We start from the raw sequence: 7055 nt of genomic DNA, 5'->3' as shown, positions 1-7055 counted from the left end.
CGAATATTCTGCTGAGCTGCCATTCTTGTAGTTGCTGCTACACGAAGCTCATTTGGTTTCGGATGAAATTCAGTGTGACAAGCACCGCGCGGAGACGTGAAATGTGCAGAGCCGTCCCGCCACTGTGTCGCAGGTGAATCTAGCTAGCTAGCTCTGTGACCATTTTTGCCAATGCATTTTTGCCTAGGCAAGGATGGCAGAGCTGCACTACTGAATTATTTTAATATGTGGGCTTCTAGTACTGTTCCTGAACACTGGAAGATTAGTCGCCTGGTTGCTCTTTTGAAGCTTGGAAAGCCCCCTCTCGAACTTGCCTCATACAGGCCAGTTGCCCTAGCAAGCTGTGTTGGAAAAGTTATGGAGCAAATGGTGCTGGCAAAACTTGAGCAGTTTCTAGAGAGCAATGATCTTTATCCGAATATGATGACTGGATTTCGCCAGTGATGCTCTTCCATTGACGGCGTCATCGACCTTGTGGCGACTGTAGAACACGAAAAGTGTCACCGTCGACTAGTAGCTGCTGTCTTTTTAGATATAAAGGGAGCTTACGACATCCTCCATGATGCTATTCTTGATGGACTTGATGACGTGGGAGTTGGTGGCCGGCTGTACTTGTGGATTGTGAGCTATCTCAATGACCGCTCTGTTCACATAACTACGCCTGAAGGAGATACTACCTGCTTTCAGGTCGGCCGTGAATTTCCACAGGGAGGAGTCCTCAGCCCAACTTTATTTTACGTTGTGCTAATTGGCATGGTGAGTGAACTACCAACTAACATCCACATAAGTGCATATGCTGACGACATCTGCATCTGGGCCTCTGGTTCGACGTGCCCACAACTACGTGCGAGATTGCAATGAGCTGTGTCATCAACATCGATGTACTTACGGCGTCAAGGTTTATTTTTAGCAGCAGAAAAGTGTGCAGTGATTGCATTTACAGGAAAATGTCAGCCGCTACCTGATTATTCTTCATGGAGTCGTAATACCACACGTCTCCAGGCACAGATTCTTGGGAGTAATTATTGACCACCAACTATCTTGGCCGAAACATATTACTATGGTGAAGAAAAAGCTAATTAATTTTTGCCATGTACTTTGTTTCATAGCTGGCATCAAATGGGGTCCAAGTGAGTGCTCCTTAATACGACTTTACGAGACTCTGTTGGCTACATCTGGTACAGTCTCCCAGTACTCTCTAGTATGAGCATTTCTTGCTTGCGGACTTTAGAGAGCGTGCAAGCGCAGGCACTGAAAATATGCCTTGGACTGCCCAGATGCACCTTTAACAAAGGCACAATTGAAGAGGCACATGCTTGCCCAATATCCATATACTTGTCGCATGAACCACTTCGTGTATATTTACGAGCACTTACAAGACACCGTTTTCACCCACTCAGCAAGATTGTGAATGAGCGGCCGGACTGCAGTTTGACAAGTGCACACCGCTGCCATCAGTCGCAAGTACCGACAGGATATGCCCTCCCATATCGTCCCGCCCAACCACAATGGACGATGAATAAACCTTTGGTGCACCTTCGTGTTCCCAGAATACTAAAGAAATCTATGGTGCCAATTAGTGGACTCAAACAACTCACTCTGGCACACATCTGGTCAGAATATCTTAATTATATTCATGTATACACCGATGGATCTGTGTCAGCTCAGACATCCGCTGCAGCTGTGGTCATACTAACTCAGAAAACAACTCTACATTTCCTTTTGGGGCATACTTTTACATCAACCGCTGCTGAACTTGTAGCCATTCGGGAATGTATTCACTACATATGTGGGGAACCACCTCAAAAATGGTGTATATTCAAGGACTCAAAGTCAGCTTTGCAAATTTTGGAAAACTTCTTACGCCACACTGCTTACCAGTCCCTGGCACTAAACATTATGGAGCTCCTCACATCTGCCCAGCTGCAAGGCCACATGATAATGTTTCAATGGATCCCTGCCCACTGCAGGCTCCATGGGAATGAGCCGGCCGATGATGAAGCGAAAAGCGCACTCATCAATGGCCTCCAAATACACATGCCTTTTTCAAGAGTGGATATGACCTGCCTTCTTAAGAGTTGTCTGAAGAATGCTAAAGCAGCTCACTGGGCCCAGCCAGATGTCCGACACATTCGTTTAAGAAGGCTCAATCGAACATTGAAATTTTATGTTCCGCATGATATTCCGCGCCATCAGGCATGCTTGCTACATAGACATCATTTAAATGTTGATTTCACGCTCAAGTACTTACATTTAATTGGACAGGTGGACTCGCCGGAATGTTCAACTAGTGGCATATCCCAGCGTATGCGTGCGAAAGAAATGTGCTAGCCGCTTCCTTGAAGCGTTTGGACAAGAGGTCTGTCGGAAGTGCTGCTGGGCATTTGGCAGGACAAAGGGAAGGGTGTCCAGGCAGTGCGTACTCTTTGCCGTTTTTTGTGCGCCAGCGGACTTGATTCACACTTGTAAAGCAAGCCACTGTGCCTGTAGATATTTATTTTATATGCCTTCTCCCACATCGTCAACCATCATGATCTTTCTTCTCTCCTTCACCTTCCCCAGCGCAGAGTAAAAGTCCAGATTTGAATTATTCCGGCCAATCTCTGCCTTTTCCTTTCAATAAATAAATATATCTATCTATCTTTCTTGCCAACGCAGTGATTTCAATATTTTCGGAATGTTAACAAATAGCTGGTGCACTCGGTCACTAAATGGGTGTTTCAAGAGTCATTGAGCATTCACCAGTGCAGCATGCGTGCGATATCCCATCAGTGATTAATGTGTTGTGGTCATTGCACTATACGTACTTCTGCTTATACATGTATGCAATAATCTACTCATTTTGCAAATCATAAGACGTAACTTATGCCAGTTCTATGTGAAACTAATATGTGAAATGAATAGCGCCTTTACATATCAAGCATTTATTTTTACAAGGGATGGCTGTTACTTGTGTTAGTGGTTGATGTACTGTGTCGTAAACTCCCACCTGGGCGGCGGCTGTGTGCACCTTGAATCACACGTGGGGCATCCAAGGGTTGGGCCTTGAACTGCACTGCGCAGCATGTAACCTGACAGCCCCTCCCCTTCCCCTTGCAGAGCACATCCACTCCTGCAAATCGGTGCCACTGTTGCTGGCACCATGCTGTCCATGTTTGTCTTGTGATGTTTTCAATTAACCTAGTGAGCAGCGAAAAGAGCGTCTATTTTGGTGCAAGTGAGTGTGATCACTGGACTCACACAGCAGTACATCGTGAAGGACAGCGGACGCTTGAGAAAAAAATGTGTGAACGTGTGCGATGAAGAGTGAAATTGTTGCAATTTTTTTTCTCAGCATAACCTTATTCTTCATGTCATCACTGAACGTGAAGTTTTTCTTTCCGTTTCTATGCTTCTGTTTTCTAACACTTTGTGCGAGAACGAAGCAGAATCGAAGAGTTGATATGATTTGTCATATGTGGAAATGTGCACTTGTAGACCGACCTTTACTGCTCAATATCCCAAATTTATTTCCTATCGCCAATGTTAAATCAAGTACTTGCAGCGAAACTTTGTATTCGTACAACTTAAATGGCCTAGAGTATTTTTTAAGGTGCGATTCCATGGAAGCATGCTCACATTTGGTCGATCTGGGTCATATCACTAATTAACTGCATTGCATTGCATGTGCATCCTGCGAAAGTCGTTTGTTTGAAGCCACTGTTGTTAAAACTGCCCAGTCAACTCCGCAATATCCGTGGTATGTCTGATTAGGATCCAAATCTCCATTGCTATGAGAAGAAATTCGTAAGGAATCCTTAAGACGTTCAAATTTAGATATCTGCGTCGGAGATTCGGTGTGTCCGAGGGGACGTGGACATCCGAGAGGTATCCGTGAATGTCCGTGGCTGACATACGTTTCAATTGTCCTCACACATATCTGAACCAGACATTTTGTTGTGCAGATGAGGACATTCATTTGACCGGACTGATGAAACTCACTGCTTGATCTAAATAAATACTGCCACTCAAATATGGCACTGATATAAAATAATCTCTAAATTAATTATGTGACTTTCTAGCATGTGATCTGATAATGGCTTTTTTTTTCCTCCAGCATTCTCACGTGCCAAGGCATGCACTCTTCATTTAGTGAAAACGAAACTCCTACCAGGCAGTACAGCTGGCATAGCAGTCTACCTCAAACACCTCAGAGGCGATCCGATCCAATCCGGCAGACAAGTTTTGGTGCCATTTGTGGTGAGAGCCGCGGCGTTATGTTGTTCTGCAGTGCTTCTTTTGAATTTTATTTTCCCTGTTGTTTATTGTGTGGTTATTTGGCTGTGCTAAAAAAGTGATGTGCCATTATGCATTAGCCGAGATCTTCTTTTGGCCCTGAAGCCTTCTTAAAGGGCCAAAGTGCCGCTCTGCATCTGACTTCGATCGAGACACTAGTGCTTTGTTGCTCTGGGTAAAAGAAGCGGCTAGTCAATGGCGTCGCCATGGGGGTGCAGGAGGTGCAGTCCGCACCAGACGCAGCGCTCGGAGTGCATCTGGGCAGTGAGAAGTAGGAAGGGGTGAAAAGCGAAATGAATTATATTGCGTATAGGCGCGATAAGGTGCGCATTGCAGCCACTGAAACACTGACCGGCAAGTGTGATCTTGTAGAATGAATTATTTTTTTTTGTGATTAATGTTTGAAAACACATGCTTAGTTTATACCAGCTAGAGACTCCACGCCATTTTAACGTTGAACCAGGCCTGTACTGATTAGTGGCCACCGCTTGATAAAGGTATATGATACACAGACATTTAGGACGATGCCTAAATGAGTGATTCATGGAACACGCATGTAACGTTAAGAACGGGAAGGGAAGTTCATTTGTGGATCACGTTCTTTCTTGCAAATCGAGAACTTGTAAGCCATACTTTGAACAAACTGCTGTGCTAGCAAGAAGTTTCAATATGACCACACGTGTAATAATTGAAGTGGAGAGGATAAATGCTTCCGGAGAGATGTGTTAGCTCTCCGTCGATTTGTTTGTGATAAGCAACTGTCTTTTCTCCGGCGATGATACTGTTAGCACATGTGATATCTCGTCTTTGGCGTATAAATGTGCTGCATGTGTGTAATAAAATTTTGTTGGAAGTTAGCGCTCGTGTTGTTTGGTCTTCTCGTGTGTCTTGTCTGTTTTGCGCTACAATATCGCAATGTTCATGCACCAACAAGCCCAAAAAGCTACGCTTTTGGGCAAATCAAGTGCTTCCTCTGCAACAACAAAACTTTAGTCACCCACAAGTTTGACAAGTGGCACATGGCAAAAGGTATCTAGCAGCTAGTTTTACACTAGCAGACTACATGTTGCTTACACTGTATTTGTAGAATAGTATACATCATATTAATTTCGAATATGTGTTTAGGTGCCACAAAGAAGCTGCATGCTGTAGCAAAACAGAAAAGCCGCAAGGAGATTGAACCAAATGGACATAACTTCTTAACCTTGTGAGGGACATCCACACACACGACCAGAATCTGTTCCCCACATGCCTGCATGGCAACATTGAACCCAAGGAGTGGCTAAGAGAAGGTATATTGCATTTTTGTTGCACCAGTGTCGAAATTCTCACTAAATCATTATTAGCAAGGTTTAATAATAGTAGATAATGCAATAGACTTCTAGTAAGAAAGACTGTCGTACAGGATGACACATCTGTCTAGCAGTATTCTTGGCATGTTCAAAGAAGATAAGTCGAACCCCGCAATAACGAAACCGCCGAGGAAGGAAAACCTTTTCGTTGTCGCGAGAATTTCGCTGTCGCAAAAATGGACAAATACGCACACCCATTACCTTCCAGAACCAAGATTCAATTAAAAAAGTCGCTTATTTTGCTCTGCTTGACATTGCTGTGCAGGAGCTTGACGACTCTGGCTTCGCAGCTTGATAAGCTATGCATAGCTTCGTCGTCGTGGTCGCCGAGAAAAGTCCGGATCACATCGAATGCATCAAGCACATCACGCGAGCTTACTTGCTTACCTTGTGCTTGGTTTTCGCTATCTTCGTCGTCAGTCGCCTCATTTCCTTTGCGCACACTGTCGATAATAGCGTCGTCGCTGAATTCCTCATGCACGATCAAGTCGGCGTCCGCACACAAAAAGTCCTCCAGTTCAACAGCCTCTGGCACCATTGTATCTACACTGCGAAGCGCGTTCCATGCTTCGGTTAGTGGCTGCAGATCGTCACCGCTTGCAGCTTCTGGTTCTGCCAAGGCGTGCTGACCAGCTGCGAAACCGGCGTGCCTGAAGCAGTTCTGGACAAGCGTGGCCGAAGTAGCAATCCACGCGCCGGCAAGCATCTCCAGCGCCATGAAGAGGTCAATTTCCGTCGGTCGCTTCATTTCGATGTTTAGCAACATCCGCTGTATGAGCCTTCTTCGGTACGCAGACTTCACACTTTTGATAACCCCCTGATCAAGAGGCTGGATAACGGATGTGCAGTTCGCGGGGAAAAAATCAAGCGGATGCTCGTCAGGGCAACGTCTTCAATGTGGTGTGCACTGCAGTTGTCCAAAAAAAGGCAGACAGATCTGCCCTGCTTTCGCATGTCCGTATCAAAGGCTTCCAGCCAGCTTGTGAATATTGCGCGCGTCATCCACGCTTTTTGGTTTGCAGTGTACTGGACCGGAAGCTTTCGGTTACGTTTAAAACACCGTGGAGTCTTGCTCCGGCCGATCACGAGGAGGGGACGCTTGTCAGATCCATCCATGTTTGAGCATAAAAGAATGGTGACCCGCTTTTTGCTCAGCTTGCCGCCATGGCATTTTTTTCCTTTCAGGTCTAGCGTTTTTGAAGGCAACATTTCATAGAAGAAGCCCGTTTCGTCCGCATTATAAATTTCGGAGGGCTCATACTCGTCCATTATGCCTTCGTAACTTTTCTCCATCCAGGAAGATGCTGCTTCAGCGTCTACGCTCGCACACTCCCCCGACAACACTTTGGCGACGATGCAGTGCCGCGCTTTAAATCGACTTAGCCATCCGGCACTCGCCTTAAAGTTGTCGTGCCCCAGAATGCACGC

This window comes from Amblyomma maculatum, chromosome 11 (assembly GCF_055883805.1).
Source record: "Amblyomma maculatum isolate TAMU_Amacu chromosome 11, ASM5588380v1, whole genome shotgun sequence".
Lineage (NCBI taxonomy): Eukaryota > Metazoa > Arthropoda > Arachnida > Ixodida > Ixodidae > Amblyomma > Amblyomma maculatum.
The sequence above is the reverse complement of the archived record's forward strand: the minus strand, read 5'-3'. Positions refer to the sequence as shown.